The 26,795-nt window shown below is 46.0% G+C and overlaps 1 protein-coding gene across 1 annotated transcript in view; it reads left to right on the forward strand.

Annotated features, from left to right (window-relative positions):
* The first annotated feature begins 14,202 nt into the window (after window positions 1-14,202).
* CPNE4 (copine 4) overlaps window positions 14,203-26,795 on the forward strand; it is a 221,920-nt gene continuing 209,327 nt past the window's right edge. The window contains exon 1 of the mRNA XM_057431321.1: window positions 14,203-14,396. The gene's annotated coding sequence lies outside the window, so the exon portion shown is untranslated. The remainder of the gene's footprint in view (window positions 14,397-26,795) is intronic.

Below are 26,795 nucleotides of genomic sequence, written 5' to 3' on the forward strand. Positions count from 1 at the left end.
CTACTTTGCAAGTGGTCACCGTCATTTTTGCTCTGAGAGGTTGGCAACAACAAGTTACCTGCAGTCCAGTATAACTTACAGGGCAACGGCACATCCCTGTGGGCTCTGAATGCAGCTCGACTGTCAGGTTCAAGGTGCTTAGAATATCCCTCAGCAAGGATCTGATATCAGGGGTCTTCTGAGGGTGTCCATCTGATCTTTATTGCTCAGAAGGCTGAAGCACGTTATTAGGATGTGTCATGGAGTAAGAAATCCAGAGCTTTCATTCTTTTGAACTCTTAATCTCCCTCAACACCATCCTAAAATAATACTTGATTTGAGATTAGCAGTTTTTCTGGATATTCCCAAGGTTTTATTCTGTTAAGAAATATCTCTTGCCGACACCATGTTAACAAGGAGACAGATAACATATGTGGAGTGATCTCCGATCTTCTTAGAATTGCATGGTATGGAATGGTAGGGGTTTTTCAGGGCCCATAAAAATAAACCTCTCCTTTGTAGACACTGTAGTCACCAAAAGTAGGGCCTGGGTTGTGAATTAGGAAAGTCTTCTATTATCAGCAATGCTTTTGACTTGCTGTGAGATCTTTGCCTCAGTTTACCTCCCCAGCCACTTCTCCGTGTGCCTCTGAAACATTTGGACCACAGATTGTCCCTTAAAGGAAAAATAAATAAGCAAATCTGTGTCTACAACAGCCTTGCGGTTGCAGAAGGTTGCAAGAGGTTGTCACTTGTTTTCTCACTTTTGGAATTGCTAAATCCATGGAACTGAAATACATAGACTTTACTCTCTATACATTACAGAGCATAGGGAAGCCATATGAGTTACCCAGCAGTAAGAAGCACACAGCATGTACCTGTGTTGTTGGCATGCCAGTGATTATTGTCAGAGTTTTGTGATGTGGCTGGTGTTAGATGAATGAAAAACAATGCACTTGACTAAACCTGGTTGATCTGCTTTGCTAATGGATCGAGTGATCCATTTTTCTTAGAGAATGACTAAGAAACTCACTTTAAAAAGCCCCTGAAGTTCTAGAGTACCTGAAACTTCGCGTTGTTGCAGCTTTAATGTAGTTTTCTCTTAGTTTGAGAGAAAACATTTTCTCTGTTCTTCTTTGCCTCCCTCTCTGTCTCAAAAGAGAACCTTTCCCCGGGAGCCCCTGTATCTGCTCTTGCTTCCTGCTATTATTCAGGGAGCATGCAGGGAAGTTTTACTGTCTGCACATAAAGGTTTAATAGCAAACTGCAAACCAGCATAACCTGGTCATGCTCTGCTTCATGTCTCTAGATGTATTCTCGGGACAGCCTCAAAAAGTGCTGCTGTTGTGCCAAAGAGGTGATGTGAAATGTGTTCCACTCACTGATCGTATCCTAAGCTCACTTTCTGTTCTCAGAACTGTGTGATGTATTTACAGGAGGCTTAAGATTTACCCAGTGGAACTCGCATAACTTATTCCTTTATAGAAGGGCTGGAATATTTCTCTCTGAGAGCTCTCTGCTGCAGAATGGAAGTTAGGGTACTGCAGAATGCCTCTCTCCCTTTAGAAAGAGACACATAATGGTTTGGAAAATGCAGTGTACTGTACTGAGAGATAATTATCCTGAAGTAGGCATCCCTCTGCCCCTCAGTTTCACCAGGTAGGTGTGCCCTGGTGGAGTCATAACGTGCAATAACATGCAATCCATTTTAATCTGGGCAGATCTATGGGGACAACACTATCAGTGTGTAAGGTCAGCCAGGAAGAACTAGTGGGTCATGTGAGCAGATAGGAGACTGGTTATCTTCTTCCCCAGAAATTTGTCTGTGAGCTATACACTGAGTCCTTTTACAGCATCTTTAGGGTTAAAATGAAGTCATGAGGGTTTTCCTGTTTCATTTCTGTAGCACTGAGAGTGGGAAGTGTTTTCCACATTCAGGTCTGCGTTTTATGAATAGATAAATACCTTTGGTTAGTGGTCAGATAGAAATATAAAAGTAAGGATATTTCAGAGTCACTGAGGCTAGGGATCTGTATTTCAGCCCCCATCTGCAAAGTGCATGCTTAAGCTGTATGATGGAGTGGTAGCCACCTCTCCATTTTGACTACTACAGAGTTTTGGCTTTATTCTTTATACTCAGTTGTGGGTTTCTGGATGTCAGAGAGGGACTCTTCATCGGGGGCTGTAGCGATAGGACAAGGGGTGATGGGTTCAAACTGAAATAGGGGAAGTTCAGGTTAGATCTAAGGCAGAAGTTCTTCCTTGTGAGGGTGCTGAGGCGCTGGCACAGGGTGCCCAGAGAAGCTGTGGCTGCCCCATCCCTGGCAGTGCTCAAGGTCAGGTTGGACAGAGCCTTGGGCAACCTGGTCTAGTGCGAGGTGTCCCTGCCCATGGCAGGAATTTGGAGCTGGATGATCTTAAGGTCCTTTCCAATCCAAACCCACATAATCCCTCTCCAGCATCCTTGTAGGCCCCCATTGGTTGCTGGCCCAACTCCAGAGTCCTTAGGGTCCTTGGCACCAGGTTTGGAGATGGGTTGGCCAAGAAGGAGGCTATATTAGAGAGGTGGTTGGTGTGGTGGATGTGTTCTTCCTCTCTTAAGGACGAAGAGCATGTTCCAGCTGATGGGCAAATCCCTGGATGAATCAAGACATCCAGTGCTCAGGCTGTAGGACAGATGTAGCTTCAGAACAGTTGCAGTTGTACAGACACTGAACTGTGGCTCACCTGATCCTGTGCATCTTGACAGGGCTTTTACAGAGACCTCTGTGTGGCAGGTCCTGTTGCCTTTGCAGCTAGGAAGGGTGGACGTCATAGAGCTGGGAGGGAGGCCCACTGGATGCAGTCAAGAATAAAGACTGGACCAAATGGGAGCAGGAGAAGAGATGACAGCTGCAATACCTTCATGCTGCTTTTATCCCATTCAACTGATCCCTTTTATTTCTTCCTGATGATCTGTATTTGTTTCTGTCTGTAGCTGGGACGAATAACTTCCTTTATACTTCAGTCTGAGAGGAGAATCTCTCGTCCTCTACAGTCAGGAATGGGATTTTTTTTGTTTAGCCATCAGTATCAGTGTCACCAACTCTTCCAGTGGGTCTGGCATGTACAGATTTTATGGTGATTCCCGTCAGGGTGCTGCAAGGGCCATCTACTCCCTAAGGGACAAGGAGCCAAGGGAACTTCCCAGGGCAGCAGAGCAGAACCTCACAAGCCAGGGCCCATCTCACTGTCTCAGTGAGGAGTGAAGGCAGCCCCAGCCCCGGGCATCAGGCAGTTCCCTGGTGCTTGATGGGATGGGATGTGGGCCCAGCTCAGTGGGGCCCATGGCCAGGCAGAACTGTGGGATGCTGGAGACTGGCCCTGCTGCATTGTTGCTGGGGCAGGGTCTGACAGTGTTGGGCAAAGAGCAGGGTGAGGAGAGTGCCAGGCTGAGGCAGTCAGGGCTGGTGGTCCCTTCAGGGCCTGGCTGTTACTGTGGACTGCCTCCAAGGACCTGGAAGGACTTCATAGAATCAGAGAATGGTTTGAGTTGGAAAGAACTTTAAGATCATCTAGTTCCAAGCAGTTGCTCTGTGTGTGGCTAGAGTATAGCATGTAAGAAATTACAGGCTCTTTCTTAGCTAATGATGACCCTTGAGGGGAGTTTGTGGACAGCAGATGATGTAGGCTTCCTTCCAGTAAGCAAGCACAGAACTTTTGACAGGAGCTTCTAAATCCTTTGATTTATCACTGATGAATTTGCTATGGGAAATAAACACCATGACTAGGTAGGACTCGGTACGTACGGTCAGTAGCGCTCAGGCTACTGCATGTCACAAGCTGCCTTTTAATGGGAGCCTTCCTGGGGACCACCTTTTTCTGGAGTTGAGCCAGTTTGCTGCTCAGGCACAGAAGGGGATTGGTTTCCTAATTGCCTTCAGCAGTACAGCAGGTGTGTAATAAAGATTGTTAATAAAATGATAAAATATGTCATTAATGATAATGTTGCTAGTCCTGAATATCGTTTGGAAAGGAAAAATAAACCCAAACTTAAGATGAGTGAATCAAGCTGGAAGAGGAGAGTCAGTAGATGGGGGTGAGGAAAGAGACAGAAGAGAAAACAATGGAAGCCCGGATGAAGTGCCAGTGGTGAGATGCATGGAAAGAGGCAGGATATGTACAGAGAAGATAAAAAAGAAGCCTATAAAGGATAGACCAGTGAGTTTCTGGTTTGTCCATTGGCTTCCTGCACAGTGTCAGAACGGCTCTGAGGCATCGATACACCCATGTGCCCTTTCCCTTTGGTCATGTATGAGAACCTCAGCTACCATTTTTGGTTTAAGCAAGGTGCTATATCAAAATGCTTCTGGCAGGTGGTTGAATGTCTTCTTCACAGGTAAACTGTTCAGGTGCATCAGGGTAGAGTCTTGGGAATATCTGTTAACTTGCAGAGAAAAAGAAAATACAGTAAGAGAGAAGTTGTTGCAAAGGGGCACAGCAGGGATAACCCTTCCTCATTGAAACTGAGGGGTAAATTCATGTGAAATTCCTCTCATTACCTTCAGCCTCCACCTTCAGCAGCTATACAGAAAAATCTCAGCTCAGCAGTGTTAGCCATAGTACAAAGGAAAGCCTTCCTGCAGGAAATCTAAGGATTCCTCAGCCCTTTTATTTATGATGCAAAACGACTGAAACACGGGAACATCACGGACCCCGGTTTTGGAAGCCCTGTTACACGCATGCACAGCAGTCTGACGATAGGAGGATGGCATTCTTTTTCATACACGTGGATGGACTAAAGTCAGGTAGGATAAAAGTCAGCACTTTGGGGAAAACCTAAAGCAGCAGCATGGAAGAACTTTCATGCTGAATCAGACCGATGCTTCATCTTGTCCTGACATCTCTTTGCGAGTGGTGACACTGCTTCAATGGGTAGCTGATTAATGTACAATAACCTATGCATAGGCAAAATTTCTCCCTAGTCTTGTCATGTAGAAGTTGGGCTTTGCTGTGTTGTGTGAAAATCTGCATTCTTACACAGAACAGTCATGGGTTCTGAAAAGTGTGGTTGCAAATATAGTGGGGAGGGTGGATTTCAAGCCCTTGCCTTGACACGTGATTTGTTGTGACTGCTTCCCATTGAATTCTGCACAGCACCCTTGTCATCTGACTGGGCAGGAATCTCCCTGTAAGGGGCACCTTATTCTGGTTTCACTCAGCATGGTTTTATTTTCTGTTTGAATTTCCATCGCTCAGACCTGTTTGAAACGCTTCTCCTGTTGCTAGGAGAGCAGAGAGAACGGTCAGCACCTTGCTTCACATGTTACTATTCAAAAGAATTGCAAAGAGCACATTTCATGCTTCCTTTTGTGTAAAATGCTTTTAGAGTGTGTTTTCATCACCCCTGAAGGACCCTTCCATCCTTGCCACTGTGGTAAGTCTTTCTCTTAGCACTAGCCACAGCAGCTGGCAGAGTGGCTCAGGATGAATCTACTTAGACCTTACATCCTTCTCATCCTGTCCTTGCTATAGCTCTCCCTCACCAGAGGTGAAAACCACATACTATGCACACACATTTTGTGTCTCCTGTAAATCCAGGGCTCACCCCAGTCTAAATTACTCACATCATCTTGAAATGTTCACTGGGATAGCTATGCACGTCAACTGTAAAGCTTACCCTTTCCTTGAATAAGGAGCAGTTGCTTCATAGTAAGTACTTCCCTATGCTCAAAACGTGTAGGTGGGTTGTGATCACCTGGTTGTTCCTGGCAGCACACCAGGTGCTGAACTGGGAAGGGGTGATCGGAAGCTATGGATCTTCTGTTGGCTCTGACACTGGTTTGTTAACGAATCCTTTCAATAGATCTCTTCATCTGTGCCACTGTGCCCTCTCATGTCCACCTTCTCCGTTCAGCTGCTTTGGGACAGGGACAGGCTGCTTGTTGTATTCCTGTGAAGCACCAACAAGGGAGGCTTTCGTTCAGCTGGGATTCCTGGGTGCTACTTGTAATACCGGTATTCAGCAGTTCATCTCACCAGTATATGCTTTGCAGAAGAAGGCATTTTTATCTATGAACCCCTGAAGCTGTCCATTTGGTGGCTACTTTGCTGGAAATATGCTTTCTCTTACCTGTTCCAGGTGACCAGCAGTCTCTTTAAAGATTGAAGGGTGAAAAGCAGAAGCAGCCGTGTGTAATAACATTGCAGATGAACATACTGATTCCATTGCACAACACAGAAATGAAAATCAGGCTTTGCCTGCTTCTGGGTCAGCTGTGGAAGGAAGCAGGCAGACGTGTCATTGTGACTAGTCTGTGAATGACCACAGCCAGAAATTGGTGAATTTAGTTCTGATTCCTTAACTGCTTTGCAAGGGTTCTTGATAAAATGATGCTCTTCACACTTTTGCCTAGCTGGTTTGCAGGGAAGCTTAAAGGCTTTCTAGCTTTGCCCATGAAAGAGAGGAAATACGCCAGGGTGATGTTACTTCTCCTCCAGTAGTGAAGTCAACCCTTCCCCTGCTCAGAGTACCACCTTCACAGCCTCTCTTTTCTTGCCCTGGCCACCACAACTGGCTTTCCACATCAAAGGGTAAGAAGATGGAAGCAATGGTTTCCGTGATCATTATTGCTAAAGTGAAGGCGCTGTTTAATAGCATGACTACAAGAAGGTTGCACTAGAGGTAATTTTGGCCTTGGAAAGCTGCTTCTGACACTTAAAAAAACTAGAGAATGTAAAAAAGAGTCAAATTAATGTTTATTTCTGCAGTGAAATACTAAAGAATCTTACCAATAAAACTGGAATTCATCAGCTACATTAAGCTGTCCCCTTACTGTGTTAAACTCTAAGCAGAGCAATTAGTGTCTTCTGATGCAATGCAGAGCTTAGCTTTGCATCAGAGACACTGAACTTACTCTTTTCCTCTGTTTCTTGTTTAGAGGGTATGCGTAAGAGGAGTTCTCTGTTGTGAGGCTGCAAACCTGATTTTACATTCATAGAGTGCTAGGTTATTATAGAGAACAGGCTTAACAGTATCTTTAAATATTGAAGATAAGATATTTAAGGGTTCTGAGTGTGCTTTTATTGGTAAATTCCCTGTTGGTACAGTACCTCCTTATTCATATTCTCATAAAAACAATAAAATTCACTATCAGTAGCATACAGGGAATATGGGATATTAAATATCTTCTATGATATCAGGGCTGTCAGGATCCAAAGTACCTCGTAAAGAAATACCTCTGACCGTGATGGTAGAGACTTTTTATTACTGAAACACTGAGATAGTCTCCTGCTGCGTGTGAAACTTCAGCACAAAAGGAGCTGGGTGTTTTTAAGCAAACCATTATTTCTAACAAAAGATGCTTTTTCTCTCTCTCAGCCAATTGTCGAGAGAAAGCGACAGACACTTACTGTTAAACAAGCTTTAGATTTTTCTGTTTCAAGGAAAATAGCATGAGGCTGGCATAATCAATTGCTATTTGACAGAGTGATGGAAATGCACATGCTACGCAGCAGATGAAAATCTGTGAAGAAGCAGCCAGAAGGGCAAATGACTGACCACATAGCAGCGACAGGATGGCCAAAGTGTTACATGGAGCATCATCTTTCCCTTTCTTAGCTAACGGGTGCACAAAACACAACTAAAGTGAATCATAGAATCATAGAATAGTTATTTATCTTTATTTCTAAGTGAAATGTTGTGTTTCATTCAGAAAAAATAAGGCTGTGGTGGATTCTCAGCTTCTTTTAGGCTCTGACCTTTTCTCATTCTCTACTTTGCTCTAAGGGCAGCAGAAAAAATTATTGTGGGCTACCAAAACAAGAGGCTGGTAAGAGAAAAAGTATTGTTGTATTAGTGTATCCTTGCCAATTATCACCAAAGTATATTAGATGAGGCCTACTGTATTTCCTTCCCCTTCTTTACTGCTAGAAGGATTGACTTGATGTCACTAAGCAGTGCTGGCTTTGTGAGATTGCATAATAGGGATGCATACCCTGGAGAAGGGTATTCATGTACCACCCATGGCAGAATGGTTTGGAGACCCCTTAGCAAGCTGGGCAGGCAAAGCTGAGGTGATTTTGTGTGCCTCGGAATCTTCAACCTTTATCACTTTTCTTATTACCTTCCTTTTAAAATCATTTTCTTCAAGACAGGAACCTTTCAGAGAGAAAGAAGCAAGGATATCTTTGTCTTTTTCCCATTCTTCCACCTGGTATCACTTCCCAGAGATGTCAGATAGCTCGGCAGATAGCACTGAGGATAGCACAATCTTGCCAAGTCAGTGGCATCGATTCTGTGTCAGTTATAGCTTGTGATTGTCTTGCTTAGAATAACTCCTGTCTCCTGGGAGCCGGTGGGCACTAGTCAGGCTCCTTACAGTTATACCACGGCATGAGTGACTGTGATACAGCAGTGGCAGGCAGCAAGAGATGATACCACTTAGCAAAGCCAAGGGAGCTTTGCTAGAAAGCATGGTGCCTGCCTTCAGGATAATGTATACCTTCTCCTCTATCCCATTACTCAGTACCACATTCTGCTGACAGCAGTGGTGTCAGCTTTACGGCCATTTGGTGCCACAAAGCTGTGCTAAGGGAGCCCAGAATAATTAAGGATTGAAGCCAAGAGAGTCCAGTAATGGTTCAAGTACTGCCACATATCACAAGATCACCTGGTTGGTTTGTGATGCCGTTGGGACTCAAAGCTACAGCTCTAGCCTAGTGTTTGGTGGATTTCTTTTTCTTTGTTGTAATTCCTGCATTGTTCTCATCTTCTTTAACATGTTTTATAGCTCCAAGTCTTCTGAAGATAACGATGTGTTGGCAGAGACTCTTGGGAGCTGTTGGTTAAAATGCTGCTGCTGACATGATGAGAGTTTTAGGGTAATTTCCTGGACTGGGAGATCATCTCCTCTCTGAATACTATCAAAGCTACCAATGTGTGTCTATTGTGCCTATCTATGACACACATAAGGACCACATACAAAGCTAAGAATAGCATCACTGCTTACAAGAAAAAGAACACTCGGTCTCTGTGCCACCCACTCACGATGACTATCGTACACACAGATTCATAACTCTCAATCTCAGGAGAACAAATCTTGCTTCATTAAGGATAAATTCATAGGAGGAAATGGAAAACTGGAATTGTTCCTATGTCAGCAGAGATCAACGATGAGTTTTAGGGCAGCATATGTGATTTCTGATCCTGGAAACGGCCTGAAAGAACCCAGTTTTCAAAAGGCAGATGAGCTGAACCTCAGCCTTCTTTCACATAGCTAAGCTTTAAAACAAAGGGGTTCCACCTCACTAGTCCTTGTGGAAATCAAGTATTTGGTCTCTAGTGGGATTAATCCAAGTCTTTTGCAAGCAACAGTGTCAACCAATGGTGGTTTCTGGGCATTAGTTGATGAAGCTCTATTGTGGCTGTGGTCTCAGGCTTTACAATTTAGTCATATGGGCAACTGAGCAGTACAAGGCACTCTCTCAAATTCTGAGAAAATCAAAGTATGCTAAAATCAGCACAAGAATGGGCTTTGTATTGTCATCTTTCATAGCCTTAAGAAATACTGGCTATGTAATACTCTGCAGGTAAGGCAGTCAGTCATTTAGCTTTGGTCATTAGCACTTGTGTGCTTGAGAGTGCATATTGGTGTGGGGGAGTGCACTCACTTGTCTCAGTGTGATAAGGTCTTTACTATACAGCTACCAGAAACATGCATGACACTTGTAACATGGCAGTTTAAAACTGCAGGACAACCCTGCTCTGGTTACAAGTGGACACCTTCAAGCTGTAGTTTCTGATATCCTGGCTTGCACTTACTCTTCTGTGTCCTCTTGGATGACCATGGCAATTCACTCGTGTTCATCAGTTTGAAGCCTACATGAAAAGATAGGCAGCTACTGCTGGTGGTGATAAAGTGCTGATTTTGCTGAAGCTGTAGAAGCCAAGAGCTCTAATTATGCATTTGCATCCTCCTCTTGTGATAACTGCAGTGTACACAGGGTATGGGCATCGGTTGTGATAGAGCTTTCGTAGTCAGAATAAAAGGGGCTTGTGCAGTGATGCTATTCCTTACTACTTTATAGAACAGATTGGTAGGGACATTCGAAGGTCATCTAGTCCAACCCCCAACATATATACAACCTCTCAGAGAGCAAAACAGCAGCTTTGAAGTGTCTCATATAGAGCAAGTTAGGTAAACACCTTTAAATAAAGCTCAGTCACCCTCCAAATCCAGGCAGGGTAGTTACGGCTCTCTTTAGCCTGTGCTTTGTGCATCTTCAAAGCGGTCTGTGAAATTAGTGATATCTTTGCCACTAAATTTCTTTCCTTTACAACACTTGGTGACAACTTCCAAATAACTGGGAAGTAGCACAGCAACATCAACCAGAACATCCTCCCCTCTCCAAAGGCAAACTGCACAGCTTGGATTTAATTTGGATCTATATGCTTGCATTTTCCAGTTTAAAGCTAAACGTGTGGTCTAAGCAAAAACCTCAGACAGTCTCCACTGCCTCATCCAAACTACTTGGATTCAGTGGGACTCACGTCCAACTGAAACAACCAGGACCCCACTTGGGCCCCGAAATCCCTTTACTTAGAGCAGTTTGCTCTATAAGGAGCTCTGTAATGCTCCATTCAAAGATGCACAGTGCTCAGAAATCTTGGTGGAAGCTGTATTTAAAATGCTATAACCCATTCATATAATGTAAAGATCTGTTGGTTTATATGAGCTCCCTAGAAAAAGCAGTACTCGTGCTGTGATGATCATCACTGTAGGAGTATCATCCCTCTCCTCTCTCTTGCCTAAGCAAGCCTTGGTCCACTGAAGATATTCTGATGCCACCCGCAGGAGGACGCAGGTACTTTCAACGATTCTGTCCTAGTTTATTGCAGCTCTCTGCCCTGTGAAGGGTTCTTCAGCAATACTAGCAGACCAGCAGGCAGAAACATCAAGGCATTGTAGCTGCATGGGCTTGTAACTACAGGGTGATGTTCAAGGCCCTTACTGTATCCGTGCCTCAGAAGGGGAAGTATGATTTGGGTGATGGAGCAGAAATCTCACACTTGGTGTTATCTGGGCTCAGCTAAGTGCTGAGTTGGAAAGGAGCTTAAGATTATCCAGTTCCAACCCCCTGCCATGGGCAGGGACACCTCACACTAGGCCATGTTGCCCAAGGCTCTGTCCAGCCTGGCCTTGAACACTGACGGGGATGGCACATTTACCACTTCTGGGGAGCCTGTGCCAGCACCTCACCAGCCTCACAGTAAAGAACTTCTGCTTTATGCCTAACCTGAACTTCCCCTGTTTCAGTTTGAACCCATCACCCCTTGTCCTATTGCTACAGCCCCTGATGAAGAGTCCCTCTTCAGCATCCTTGTAGCCCCCTTCAGATATTGGAATGCTGTTATGAGGAATGCTGCTCTGAGGAAACATCCCACATCCTGGTGCAGAGAGGCTGTGTGCTTCTAGCAGGAAGCAAACCCAGTGTGCTGTCATAGCTCCCAGCCATGACACCGCATGCAGAGTCTAGGAACTGAGCAGCTTTGCCCAGCAGTTATCCTGGGACAGCACAACCTGCCTTTGCACTGATACAAAGGTGCAAAGGTTTTCCATGAAGGCATCACCAATATATTTCAAGTGCTGTATGGTTCTGCTGTTGTTGAGCTCAAAGAATTGTGAGATCCAAGGAAAACTAAGGGAAAGCTTAGCTTTCTGGAGAATTTGGTTAGTTCTGTGGTTAGGCTGTTATGCACTGGGTGCATGAGGAAAGAGAAAAAGTCACAGCTTTACTGTTACAGAAATAGAAACAGAGAAAAGGTAAGCAGAAAAGACATGGGAAATCATACTGTTTACAGCAGTAAATTATATTTAGATGAGTTTTGTGCAGATTTCACTGGGCTATAAAAGTAAATGAAGTTTATTTCTGTGGATGCATAAATAAAATGACTTTTTGATTTTAATGCGATGAACAAATTGCTGATGAACGATACTTTCTGCATAATGTACTCGGTAAAATGCTGCTTTTTCTTTGCACTATCACAGGGTGAAAAAACACCAGGTTGGCAGTGTGTTTTTCTACCACGTGCAGTGGTATGATGCTGAAGCCTTTAATTAGAGAGTCAGGGCTTTCTGGCAGAAGATTGCAGCTACACCCAAGTAATAGTTATTATTTTTACTCTGGAACACTTGTGATGAGTGTTCCTGGCCTGGGCTAGCAAATGTGTTTGATTGCCTACTCTCTGTTTCACACCTTGCAGTGCACAGGAGCTGGAGTCCAGGATTTGCAAGCTCAGCAAATACCTGACATCAAATTCACAGCCCCAGACTGATCGCTTTGTTTCGTGGTCCTTTCCTTTCCCGGCAGATTTGCATCACTGGAGATACCTTCTTTTCGAAGCTGTTTTGTGTATGTAGCTTTATGCCTATCTGGGGGAGGAGGGGATGCCGATGCAGCATCTCTCTCGCAGCGTATATGGTCCAGGAGCTCTGTCATTGTCGGATCATTGTGCCTAAGAGAGGACAATGTATTTGTCTTCATGGATTCTTGCGAGGTAGGGAGGGAAAATTAGATTATACAGGTGGGGAGCTACGGCACAAAGATGCTGTGTTCCACAAACACTTAGGCACATGCCTAACGGAAAAGTGCAGATCCATCCTCTGCGTAATCCGAGGATTTCTGGGAAGCTAGCCAGGCTTTCTCTAAGAATACGCATCGGCACTGCCACAGCCGTTGATCCACAGCCGTTCGGTGGATCAAGAACGGAGTGGCTGACATGGGTGGGAAAAGTCAAACCAGTGAATCCTAATATCCCAAGTCCTTGTGCTGCATTCTAAAGACTCTTTTCTGCTTAGTTAGGGCCATCCTATCCCTGTGAGGACATCCAGAGAGGTACTGCAGGCTCAGCAATGCCTGCATGGCAGGAGGAGCAGTGGTCCATCAGCAGCCATCTGAGCCATCAGGCAGCTTCTGCAGGGCAGCACTGCTGCTTCCCTGCCTTGCTTGTTGGCATGTGGATGTTGCAGCCTGAAGTTAACCAAATGCTTAACTCCAGACTGCAGGCTCACTGAAGTATTGGTTGGACTTAGTTATCCCTGTGCTTGTGGCATGCAGTTTCTCCCTTGGTGACCAGGTTAGCTGAGGTGGCCACAGAGAAGAGTTCGGTGCCCCTGGCTGGAAGGGTGGAAATCATAGAATCAGAATGAACCAGGTTCAGGAAGCCCTTTAAACTCATCCAGTCCAACCGTTCCCAGCACTGCCGAGGCCACCACTAACCCATGGCACTGAGGCCTCGTCTCCACGCTGTGTGAACACTTGCAGGGACGGTGACTGCAGCCCTGCCCTGGGCAGCCTGTTCCAATGCCTGAGCACCCTCTGGGGAAGGAATTGTTCCTCAGCTCCATCTAAACCTGCCCTGGTGCAGCTTGAGGCCGTTTCCTCTTGTCCTGTCCCTTGTTCCTTATCATAGAATCAAAGCATGGTTGGGGTTGGAAAGGACCTTAAGAACATCTACTTCCAACCCCCTGCCATGGGCAGGGGCACCTCACACTAGACCCTGTCACCCAAGGCTCTGCCCTATGCAACCTGGCCTTGAACACTGCCAGGGATGGGGCAGCCACAGCTTCTCTGGGCACCCTGTGCCAGCGCCTCAGCACCCTCACAGGGAAGAACTTCTGCCTTAGATCTAACCTGAACTTCCCCTCTTTCAGTTTGAACCCATCACCCCTTGTCCTATCGCTACAGTCCCTGATGAAGAGTCGCTCTGCAGCATCCTTGTAGCCCCCTTCAGACACTGGAAGCTGCTCTGAGGTCTCCACGCAGCTTCTCTTCTCCAGGCTGAACAGCCCCGATGTTCTCAGCCTGTCTCCATACAGGAGGTGCTCCAGCCCCTGAGCATCCTCGTGGCCTCCTCTGGACTTGCTCCAACAGCTCCTTCTCATGTTGAGGACACCAGAGCTGCACACAGTGCTTGGGGAGCAGAGACCGACCCCACCTCACTACGACCTCCTGTCATGCAGCTGCAGAGAGCGATCAGGTCCCTCTGAGCCCCCTTTTCTTCCCCGGAGCCCCTCCAGCACCTCCCGTGCCGGGGAGGCCCCGGGCCGCCCCTCTGCGGCCGCGGTGGGGATCGAACGCGGGGCCGGGCCCGTGGCGCCCCTCTCCATCCCCCGCGCCCCACCCGGCCGAGGGCAGCTCGGCCCCACCGCAGCCCCCAGGGGGCGCTGCCGCGGGCTACGGCCGCTCCGGCACGGGGCGGGGGAGCGGCCGCCATCCCGCCTCCTCCCCGCGTCCCCTCCCCTCAGCGGTGGAGCCGCCGGGCTCCCGCGCTCCTCTTCACATGGGGCTCGCCCAGCCGAGGGGACCGCGTTCCTGTCCTCCCGCCCACCGCTGAGAGGGACGCGGCGCGGGGCGCTCCCGCCGGCAGCAGGCAGGTAGGGGCGGGCGCACCTGAGGGAAACTTGGGGAGCGGCCGGGCCGGGGTTTGTGGCTCCGCGCTTCCCGCTTGTGGGGCACAGTGGAAGCGGGGAGCGGCGCAGCTTGGGGCAGAAGCCGAGCGGGGAGGCCGGCGGTGTAGTTTTACTCGCAGAAGCGCGGGTCGCCCTCCGCCCGTGCCTCTCAAGGGTCGCCGCCGGGAGCAGGGTGGTTGTTGAGGGAGCTCTTCGGTGTCGGTTTAAGAGCGCTCATGAGGTGAGTTTCTGCGGTTGGGAAGTTAAATGCAGGGCGAATTCTTTATGCCGTTGAATCGGGGGTGACAGACTCGCCGAGTTCATCTGATCCGCTGTTCCCGTAGCGCTAAATGAATCTTTTCGTTAAAAGGGAGAAAACCGGGTGCCGTTGTTGCAGGTTTTGGTTGTTTCGAGCTCCCTAAAGCCAGCAGGGAGTTGTGCCGGATGAAGACCCGTGATATTGCCCTGAGGTTCGTTACACAACTGGCTGGGGATGTGCAGTACGGGCTCAGTTAGGTAACTTTGCATCTGGCTCTTGTTTCTGCCCATCCGGCTGAAGTACTTCCAAGCCGCGTTAGTTGCGGTGCTCCACTTGAAGGAGTCGGCTCCTTCCCCTTGCCATGTTTCACCTGCAGGTTTACGAGTAAACCTGATGGTTAAACAGAGAAATAGGTGATGCCCGTTACAGCTATTCGAATCTAGATATGATGGCAGTGAAGTCAACTGCTTTTACCCTGACCCTGTTTTGTGCTTTATTGCTTGTGTTACAGCTGAGCCTCTCAACCCATAGCCAGGAACCCAGCTGTAAGAGATACACAGGGGTGCATGTAGCTGTGGTCTCTCTGCTGAAGAGCACTGCTGTCTGGTGTGATTGTTCAGAAATGTTACAGAAGACAGAGCATTGCTCCCAGAAAAGCTTGCAGTTTTCACACAGGAGCTGACTATTCACTTCTTGCTGTTTCGTCTTTCCTGTGTTCCTAAAATACCTGACAGTAGGCAGATCAGGGATTCTAGTCATTTGTTTGTGGAGCTTTTCTTGTTGTCGCAACTGCAAATGTTGCTGTCAGATTGCTTTTTTGGAAGGTGAGAAAGTCAGTAAAATTGAATGGAAACTTTCTTGTACTTTAAATAGCAGCGATATAGGAGCAGACTCGTGGAGGGCAGAACAAACAAAAGGCAACACTTTCTCTGTGCTGTAACTACTTTCACATGAGAAAACTCCTTTGGGATGGCGTTTATCAAGCTTGTTCTTGGGTCCTTGGAATTTCAGGTTGCAGATGATCTAGCTCTTCGAATAAGAAAAAGGCAGTGTATTGTGGTCTTTGGTGTTCCAATGCACGTTACTGGAAAGCTTCACATAGCCTTAGGTTAATCCTGACTGGGGCAAGTGTATTTGCTATGTTTGGGGCAGTTGGATTTGGTTATAGAAGAAGAGGTGGTGTTTCGGAAGCAGAGGATACCAGCATAACTCTCTTAGCTTAGGTACATCAGTACTGGTGTTCCCAGTCTGAGACCATGATCCAGTACGAATATGTACGCTCAGAGTCTGTAGATAGATGTGTTGGTACTGCTAACCTCATGGCCAGGCTGGAGTCTTGGATGCCTAGTATCCTTAAGGACAAGTCTATGGAAGAGCTCAGGTGTGTGCTAAACAGCTTTCCTGGGCTAGGGTGATAGAAAACAAGTTGTGTATCACTAAAGTTAAAAGTATTCAGGGAAAACTGTGAATAACATCCCAAAAGAGTATGTGCATGTGGAGAACATTATCAGTTTGTGGGGTTCAGTAGCCAGCATGTAGCTGGGCTGTCATGCCTATCTTCTGATCACCGGGGAGAGATTTTTCTCAAATAGGGTGCTTAAACCTAGTTGAAAATACTGAAGTGATGTGAGTTATAGTGAACTAATTCTACATACAGGATTGGATGTTTGTACCTTGGACAGAAAAACTAGCTTCTTAGCAGCATGCCAAAGCTTGGAGCTCGCCATACACAGAGAAGCTAATGGAGTATGTGTTGTAGTGTTCTGTGTTCAGTGCTGGTTTGCATTTAGATGTCACCTGTCACTGATACATTGCAACTGCTGATCTGTCTTCAGAGTTCATAGAGGTGAGACAGGAAAGCACCATGGATGTAGAGACTTTTAAGTGCCTTGCCAAGTTAGGAAGTGTGAGAGCAAGAAGTGGAAGCCAGATGGAAGCAAGGTCTAGACTGCAGTTCTGCTTGCCTTATCTGCCTTGTTTGCTGTGGACTGTTGGAAGTATGCTGTAAAATTAAGATGTTTCCAGGTATTGCATCCAATAGTTGGCTGACAATGCTCAAAGTTTACAAAGTGGTTTTCTATTATATGGCTTTCAATGCCTTTGCATGCACGTGGTATTTGGTAGGCATTGTTATTTTATTATGCTGTCATAGCTTCCCTTTTCCTAGGTTTGCTATTGTAATGTTTTAAAATCATCTAGTAGACTGAATGCAAAACCAGCCCTCTGATAACAGAATGCTAGGGTGGGGAATTTGAAAGTGAGCTAGCCAGCAGTCAGCATTATGTTCCCAATGCAACCATTAGTCAGCAGCACTTCACAGACATACCCAAGCTAGAATTTAGTATCCTCTGCTATACCATACATCATCAGAAAGGCGATTTTAATCAAGCAGGAAGTTCTAACTTGGGGGCAGAGAATACATGGGTACAAAAAGCTGTGCTGAGGTTGCTGTACAAATGGTAACTTTGGGGTTTAAGCGTGTGTGACTCTAAGTCTGTTTTTGCACTTAAAACCTGCAGCATGCAATCTTTAAGAGTGGCTAAATAGTATTAGTTTCTTACACGATGCCTGAAAGCAAAACCTCAGCTGCTCTGAGGAGCTCTGCTTTTCCCTGCACTTGGAACTGAAGTGTCCTTTGCTGGTTCAGTTGCAGATGCTAACTCTTGGCAGTGCAAAGCATTTGTTCTGTGAAAACTCAGGTCTGAGTAGCTTCAGCCCCTCATGTTGTGTCCCGCTGATCAGCCAAATGTAATTACTGTGTGCTTACTGCAAATCAACAAAATGAAGTTGTGTTCATTGCCTTCTGCTTGCCTTTTTATGCTGCAAATGCTACACAGCTGTGAAGTTGCCTTCCAGCTCTGGTTTAGGAACTTGCTCTTCTTCAAGGTGGTGTGCACATCCTTAAAGAGCCCTGATTCTCAAGGAAAGGTAGGCTTGAGAGTGGCATTTGTGCCCCAGAAAAAGCTATACAGAGGTAAGGGAAGCGATGTGCATGCTGAAAAATGAATGCATGCCCAAGTGTTTTGGTGAACAAGCTGGAGTGCTTTGCTGAATCACACAGCTCTGAGCATGCAGAAATACTGTATCTACAAAGGCTGAGTACAGCACTTGGAATTCAGTGCAGGTGTTTGGAGACCATCTGAACTGCAAAAATGAACTAGGAGTGGGACTGTATCAGGCAAGAATGGGAACCTAAGACTGCAAGTGGCTTAATTCAAGCTTTGCTGGGAAATCTTACCTGGGCTTCTCTCCCTGGTACCCATTGAGTACTGCGTGAAAACTGATGCAGTAAAAGACCAAATTCCCATTGATTTCCTTAAGAAAATGACTATACAAAGGGTGCAAGTCCAAGTAAACTGCCTTGGCAGTTCCACCAGCGCCCTGCAGAAAGTGTAGGATTTGCCTGATACTAACATTTTTGTGGCATCCTGATTTGATTTGTGATACTGATTTGATAAGCAGGACTAGCAGTGGGAGCGGCAGCCCCGGTACCGGCCTCTTCACTGAGTTCATCCACCCAAGACCCCCTTCCCCTTCCCCTTCCCCTTCCCCTTCCCCTTCCCCTTCCCCTTCCCCTTCCCCTTCCCCTTCCCCTTCCCCTTCCCCTTCCCCTTCCCCTTCCCCTTCCCCTTCCCCTTCCCCGTCCCGCCAGGGGGCGCCCAAGGACCGGCGGAGCGCGGTGGGTCTCCCAGGGCTGGGCTCACCCGCTCCCCCCCGCCTCCATTCTTCCCATGGGAATCCCGGCTGGGATTCGGAGCGGAGACATCAATCCCGATTTACCCGATCCCTTCCTCTGGTAAACTGCATCCTCCTCTGCTCACAGTGAGGGGCTGCGTTCCTCTGGTCCGAGCTCACTGAGAGTAGCGAGGTGGAGACCAAGGCAGTGCCCAAAGCGCGGTGCAGCAGGTTCTCACCGCGGTGTAACGCCATCCAAGAGACACACTTGAGAGCTGGGTTCAGGTCAATTGTGCTGCGTATCCCAGCAGCCTGGTGCTGCAAGGCTCTGAATAGAGGGTATCTGAGCACCCCAGCTGGTTCCCCTGCGTTGGTGGGAGAGCTGCTGGATGGGGGGGCTGTGGGGCAAGGAGAATGCTGCTTTGGCAGAAGTCCTTCCACAGCAAATCCTTTCATTATGTGTCTGGTTATAGACAGGAGCTTGTCTGGCCAGGAGGAGTTTTCTCCCCTAATTTAAATCATTGCCCCCCCCACCACTGACATCTTCAACGTGCCCAGCTGTGGCTATGTTCAAGGCCAGGTTGGACGGGGCTTGGAGCAACCTGCTCTAGTGGAAGGTGTCCCTGGCTGTGGCAGGGGGTTGGAACTGGATGAGCCTTAAGATCCCTTGCAACACAAACCAGTCTGTTATTCTTACCACTAAGAATGAGCCCTCCTAAGCTGGAAATTAACTGGCTGACAGCTTTTTTGATAGCCTGACTGAATTGAGTGCAAGAAGCGCCTCAGGATCTTTGGCCAGACCAACCTTGTATGACTAGAGCAGTGATTCCTAGCTGTAGCTACCCATGTTGCATTGATTCCTCATTTATTTTCAATAGGCACATGATTGACACGGGGGAGTATCTATGACATTTAATTTGCTACTGAGTGTCATTGATGGATCAGCAGTCTGTAAGTGGCTGCTGTGGAGGGTTGGGGTAGTACGGAATAAGATTCCCTTCAGTTGAGCAACGGACAAGTGGGAAACAGATTGGTCCAAAGCAGGAAATGATTTCTTGGAGCAAGGACTGTGAGCTGTGGAGCTGCTCTGGCATGGCAGCTGTGCCATTAATCCATGCTTTCCTGACCTACTGCCTGCTGTAATTTCCTCCAGTGACTGATGTACTGTAAACTGATTGCTAAATGTGAACATGGGTTGTCAGTTGTCAGGCAGCAAGACAGACAGACAGACATTCTCTGTATGCCTGGAGAGGGCAAAAACCCCTTCTCACAGGTTGCAAAAGCCAGTCATTTGGCTCTGGGGTGCAGCTTGGACATGGGTGGTATTTGGGGTTGATTTCCAACTCTTTTTGATTGTCTGTTTACCCAAGAGAGTTTCTTCTCTTGCATTACGTTGTCTATATGATGAGAAAATGAACATGAGCCGGCAGTGTGCGCTTGCAGCCCAGAAAACCAACCATATCCTGGGTCGCATCAAAAGGAGCGTGACCAGCAGGTCGAAGGAGGTGATCCTGCCCCTTTACTCTGCTCTGGTGAGACCTCACCTGGAGTATTGTGTGCAGTTCTGGTGTCCTCAACATGAAAAGGACATGGAGCTGTTGGAACAAGTCCAGAGAAGGGCCACGAGGATGATCAGGGGACTGGAGCACCTCCTATATGAAGACAGGCTGAGAAAGTTGGGGCTGTTCAGCCTGGAGAAGAGAAACTGTGTGGAGACCTCATAGCAGCCTTCCAGTATCTGAAGGGGGCCTATAGGGATGCTGGGAAGGGACTCTTCATTAGGGACTGTAGTGACAGAACAAGGGGTAATGGGTTAAAACTTAAACAGGGGAAGTTTAAATTGGATATAAGGAAGAAGTTCTTTCCTGTTAGGGTGGTGAGGCACTGGAATGGGTTGCCCAGGGAGGTTGTGAATGCTCCATCCCTGGCAGTGTTCAAGACCAGGTTGGACGAAGCCTTGGGTGAGATGGTTTTGTGTGAGGTGTCCCTGCCCATGGCAGGGGGGTTGGAACTGGATGATCTTAAGGTCCCTTCCAACCCTAACTACTCCATGTTTCTATTCCATGTTTCTATTCCATGTTTCTATTCCATGTTTCTATTCCATGTTTCTATTCCATGTTTCTATTCCATGTTTCTATTCCATGTTTCTATTCCATGTTTCTATTCCATGTTTCTATTCCATGTTTCTATTCCATGTTTCTATTCCATGTTTCTATTCCATGTTTCTATTCCATGTTTCTATTCCATGTTTCTATTCCATGTTTCTATTCCATGTTTCTATTCCATGTTTCTATTCCATGTTTCTATTCCATGTTTCTATTCCATGTTTCTATTCCATGTTTCTATTCCATGTTTCTATTCCATGTTTCTATTCCATGTTTCTATTCCATGTTTCTATTCCATGTTTCTATTCCATGTTTCTATTCCATGTTTCTATTCCATGTTTCTATTCCATGTTTCTATTCCATGTTTCTATTCCATGTTTCTATTCCATGTTTCTATTCCATGTTTCTATTCCATGTTTCTATTCCATGTTTCTATTCCATGTTTCTATTCCATGTTTCTATTCCATGTTTCTATTCCATGTTTCTATTCCATGTTTCTATTCCATGTTTCTATTCCATGTTTCTATTCCATGTTTCTATTCCATGTTTCTATTCCATGTTTCTATTCCATGTTTCTATTCCATGTTTCTATTCCTTTCAGGCAAGATTGCTTGTTACTGTGGCTCAGCGTAATGTGAAGGACTAGGATAGTTAGTGTTAGTTGCTACCTAGAAGGATTCTATCAATAAGCAACTGGACATCCTGAGGCATGGAGAATTGGCTTGCTGAATTAAATAATAGGTTGTGAAATGTCTGCAGTAAGATAAATGTCTGTCCAGTTACATGAGGGCTGAAAGTGACTGGCACTTTAATGTCAATGCCAGTAAAATACTTGGAATTGTGGACAAATAACTAGCACACAGCTAACAGTATGCTCAGGAATGTAGACAGCTGATTCTTGTTTGGGTTAATGCTCATCGCTGCTGCTATTACTGCTGCGTTAGAGTTGATGAAGTTATGCTTCATTTGTGTACTTTGAGTGGAAGTGTTGCCTTGGTACATCGTGTGTTAGTAGCAGATAAAAGCAGATGCTTTCACTTGGCTGTTAATTTATGGAGAAAGTTTTATGGGAACATTAAGATTCACTAAAAGATTGAAAATGACTTGAATATCTTGCCAGATGTTTGGCCACATACACTCATCTTTGCTCAGAAATGAGGAAGAAAAAAACCTCCCCCAAACCAAAATTATTTATAGAATCACAGAATGGTTTAGGATGAAAGAAACTTAAGAGCATCCAGTTCCAACCCTCTGCCACAGGCAGGGATACCTTCAACTAGACCAGGCTGCCCAAGGCTCTGTCCAGCCTGGCCTTTAACACTGCCAGGGATGGGGCAGCCACAGCTTCTCTGGGCACCCTGCGCCAGCGCCTCAGCACCCTCACAGGGAAGAACTTCTGCCTTAGACCTAACCTGAACTTCCCCTGTTTCAGTTTGAACCCATCACCCCTTGTCCTATTGCTGCAGTCCCTGATGAAGAGTCCCTCTCCAGCATCCTTGTAGCCCCCTTCAGACACTGGAAGCTGCTCTGATGTCTCCACACAGCTTCTCTTCTCCAGGCTGAACAGCCCCAATGTTCTCAGCCTGTCTCCATACAGGAGGTGCTCCAGCCCCTGAGCATCCTCGTGGCCTCCTCTGGACTTGCTCCAACAGCTCCATGTCCTTATGTTGAGGACACCAGAGCTGCACACAGTGCTGCAAGTGGGGTCTCAGGAGAGCAGAGCAGAGGGGCAGGATCACCTCCTTCCACCTGCTGTTCCCACTGCTTTTGATGCAGCCCAGCACACGGGGGTTTCTGGGCTGTGAATCCATTTGTATGTATGGCATTTGTATGCAATTAGTGTATGAATGAAGGAGAGAAGAAGAGTAAGGAAAGGGGAAATAGGTAATAGGAGTAACCTGCCTGTCAGAGTGGTTTAAGTAGGGTCCAGTTCCCTGTGAGGGATTGCAGGCAGCTTGTAGAGTGCCTGGGTATGTTCCTTTTGAACTTGCAGAAAGGCTTTCCGTTTTAAACTCATGTTAATGGTCTGAGCTGAGGCTCAGCTCCACTTGTGGTGAGGAAATAGAAGAAGGTTTGCTATGCCGCAGCTTGGTTTTTGGTTGTTGTGCAGATGTGTAATATACAATGTCAGCCCTTGTGTTGGGACTGACAGTACATGCTGGAATTGGCCACTGACAAGCAAAGAGAGCAAGCAGAAACTTTTAAGGCCCATGTAATGTTCTCTGAATTAAAGACCTTTTGTATCTTCCTCTAGAGGAACTGCTGCTTGACTAACTGTAGCTTTAAATTTGCTTCTCTTTGTGACATAAGCAGCCATATGCTAGAGATCCTAAATAATTATTTCTGTCAGTTTTGATTCGATATCTTGAATGCTCAGGTGCAACTTACAGGAAGAATGACAGTATCAGTCTTTGCTTCTCATGCCCATCCAAGTTTGGTCTTCCAGAAGAAAGAATTGTGCCATAGGACTACGTAGCCTGAATTGGGGAAGCTGGTGAGCTGTATTTGAAACTCACTTTCTCTTCACGAGCTCAGATACTTTCTATCTCACAAAGCAAATTAAATGTTTGTTCTGTGCATGTTGTAACTGCCGTTTGAAATGTCAGATGCAGCTTATAATTAGAAACAAGAGATGGAAGCTTCATCTCTGAACATGGATTTGTAAGGAATGGCTGATTCAGAGCAAACTATACACAAAAAGGCATGAAAAATGTTTAGACAAATGTTTATAGGAGATTATCCCTTAGTACGGAATGAAGTATTGTCTCACTTCTGTAATTGTAAGTGCCAAGAATGATATAAAAGTGACATTATACAAGAAAGTCCTTTTTTGGGTGGAATTTTATTGATGTTGTTTATAGGTGGACTATGTGGACTAAAATTGATTACAAGAATAATTTTGTTGAAGTAGTCTGTAGGAGATTAATTCATAGATATCTTCCATGGACTGGTAAGGGAGATGATATTCTGGGTTTTGCCTGCAAAGACAAAATGTTTAGTTTGTAGGGACTTATGATGAACAAAGGCTTTCTTACTTAATCAGTGCATTCATAACAGTAGAACTTTAAGAAGTATTCGGTGTACTTGGTCAGCAGCATAGGCCCTGTTAGACAGAGAGCTTGGTAGCTGCCCCCATAGGGAAAGCCAGTGCAGTCGTCAGCTGTAACGCTCCCTCTCAGTCACTTTGTTCACCCTTTCCTATGCACAAAATGACTAGGAAAGCAAAATATACCTAACTTTAACCTGGTCATTTTTTGACTGAGATGTATGGTAGATAACTAGGTTTAGCCATCAACCAGGCAAAGCATTGACATACCACCTCCAGGGAAGGCATCTAGTTCACAGGATCACAGAATAGCTGAGGTTGGAAGGGACCTCTGGACATTGTCTGGTCCAACCCCCTTGCTTAAGCAAGGCCACCTAGAGCCAGTTGCCCAGGACTATGTCTAGATGGTTTCTGTATTTCTTCAGGGAGGGAGACTCCACAACTTCCTTGGGAACCTCAGGTTGCTGTGCCAGTGCATTGTCACACAGGGATGAAGTGTTTCCTGATGTTCAGGGGGAACCTCCTGTGTTTCAGTTTGTGCTCATCGCCTCTGGTCCTGTCACTGGGCACCACTGGAAAGAGTCTGGCTTCATCCTCTGTGTGCTCTCCTTTCAATTATTCTACACATTGATAAGATTCCCCCCCCGAGCCTTCTCTTCTCCAGGCTGAACAGGCCCAGCTCTCTCCAGTTCCTCCTTCATCCCTGTGGCCCATTCATGGATTCTCTCCAGTATGTCCTCTATGCCCAAAGGGTGATGAATGCTCCATCCCTGACAGTGTTCAAGGCCAGGTTGGACAGAGCCTTGGGTGACATGGTCTAGCGAATGGTGTCCCTGCCCACGGCAGGGGGTTGGAACTGAATGATCTTAAGCTCTTTTCCAATCCAAACCAGTCTGTGATTCTATGATCTTATGTCTAGTTGCAAATTCGCTGTCCCTATGCATCGTGGCTATAGCCTAAGTACTGTCACACAGCTTTCTTGCAAGCTGGCAATTTCCTTAGAAGTTTCATCCAAGGTTACTCAGTTCTGCTGTGTCAGAACGAGGCTTTGGATCGCAGGCAGCTGAACCCCTAGGAGGAGGATTCACACAAAGCCGAGGTGCGAAATCAGTATGGGCTGTGGCTTGCCAGTTCCCTTAGGAGGACACACAGTGAACAGTAGCTGCAAGGTTATTTGAACTGCTTTCAAAATAACTGGATGCCTGCAGGAGAAGCCTTGTAACTTCAGCCATCTCTGTGCTTGGCTTTTACCCATCACTGTGGTTTTGTACGTATTTCTGACACTGATGTGGTTTATAATTCACTCTTTGCCTTGTCTTACACAGTGACAAGTGGTGCTGATAGGGGTTGCCTATGGTGAGGAAAACTCTTCTGTTTTGTTGTTTTTTTTTTGTGTCAGGGGAGGTTTAGGTTAAATATTAGGAAAAAATTGTTCACCAAAGGGGTTGTGAAACTGGGAGGAGCTGCCCAGGACAGTGGTTGAGTGTAGAGGTGTTTAAAAGACCTATGGATGTGGTGCTTAGGGACATGGTTTAGCGGTGGGCTCGGTAGTGTTATCTTTATGATCTTAAAGGTCTTTTCCAACCTAAATGATTATTCTATGATTTAGAAAACCCCAAACCACAAAAAGCATCAAAAGGACTAGAGGAAGGGGAAGCACAAGATGTTGACACGAGTTGTGAAGGAACCATTGAGGGTGAGAACCAGCACACTGTTATATGCGGTATGATATCAAGGACTGAGTGGTAAAGTAGGTAAAAAACAGAGTGAAGGTAAAAAATAAGAACAGGTTTTATAGAAGAGGAGAAGATACTTTTGATATTTCCTGAGGGTTAGAAGGATCCAAGTTACAGGTGGGTTTTAATGACAAAGCACCTAGTAAACTCAGTGCAGGACATACATTGCCTTCAGCGAGGGTGGAATGATTCCTGTCTTGAATGTGAGCAAAACAAATTAAACCTAACTTTGTTGTATTTCGAAGTTTAACAGACCTAGAGCTTCTGTTATCTGCAATGGAAAATGAGGTCAAACACTGGGAGAAACTTTCTCATTGGGACAATAGTGTAACTGGGAAAGATTTCTGAAGAAAGTGAGTTTTTAATCATCTGGAAGTTTTAAGATCAGAGAGTCTCTACCATGAGGTTTTGAGATACAGTTAATAGAATCTTAGAATCATAGAATGGTTTGGGTTGGAAAGGACCTTAAGATCATCCAATTCCAACCCTCTGCCATGGGCAGGGACACCTCACACTAGACCGTGTCGCCCAAGGATCTGTCCAGCCTGGCCTTGAACACTGCCAGGAATGGAGCAAGTTCAGTTTTGGGAGCAGTTGTTTCAGCAGCACCCTTTGTGATTTTGTAAGATTTTCCAGGAAGTAGACTTTCAAAGATGTTTGATCCTTTCTACGCAGGAGGCAAAGCTTTCTTACATTCTTGATCTCTATGCAGCGTGTCAAGCAAGCCAACGTATTTCTGACATAAAATCATGAGAGTTAACAAGCTGTGCAAATAGTGTGGTTTAGTTGGTTGGGGTTTTTTTCTTTCCTTCAGCTAAGCTCTCTGCCAGTGTGCAGCAGGTCGTGGTTCTGATTTCTAAACTGGCTGTTTATCAGTGCTCTTTGATCTTTTTGCTGTTGCAATTTTAGATACTTATTTTGACAACCGGAAGTGGCCGCTACAACTTGCTGTTGTGTGCAAGTACTGGGGTGACATCCTTGAAAAGTGCCATCCCATCTTTTGCTGCTAGACAAAGCTACACATCAAAAGACAAAGTTTGATGTGGCTTTCCACTCCTTCTTTTGAATAGGGACAGGGGCTGTGGTCTCTTCATTTAGGAGGTGACACTTAAAGCTTCAGACATTGCAGCATAAGCATTCATCAGGTGTTATCGAAGTGACTGGCACATCAGTCATCTTCTAACTACTTTGGCGGTGAAATGTAAGTAATTGGATTGTTGTATTTTACACCCTGGAGCGGTGGTGTGGGTGTTTTGTTTGGTGTGTTGTGTGGTCTGTTGTTCTGTTTTGGCTGTGGGTTTTTAGTTTTGTGAGGCAGTCAGTTGGAGAGCAGTTAAATTGCTTTTAAATTCAGCAGTTGTCTTTACAGGGCAATCGCTGCTAGCTTTGTTTGCAAAATCAAGTGAGTGCATGACAAGACTGTACCCCTCCTGAAATCCTCATTTGTATCAGAACGTCATGCAGAGGAAGGCTTTTCTTCCATCCATCTATGATCTTCCTGCTGCAGCAAACCAATAACTTGCAATGCTTCTTGCATTCATTTGGAATTGTTTCTTACAGCAG

Source organism: Pezoporus wallicus, unplaced genomic scaffold (genome assembly GCF_028554395.1).
Source record: "Pezoporus wallicus isolate ANWC-B61680 ecotype Strahan unplaced genomic scaffold, APGP_CSIRO_Pwel_v1 scaffold_11491, whole genome shotgun sequence".
NCBI classification, from domain to species: Eukaryota; Metazoa; Chordata; class Aves; order Psittaciformes; family Psittacidae; genus Pezoporus; species Pezoporus wallicus.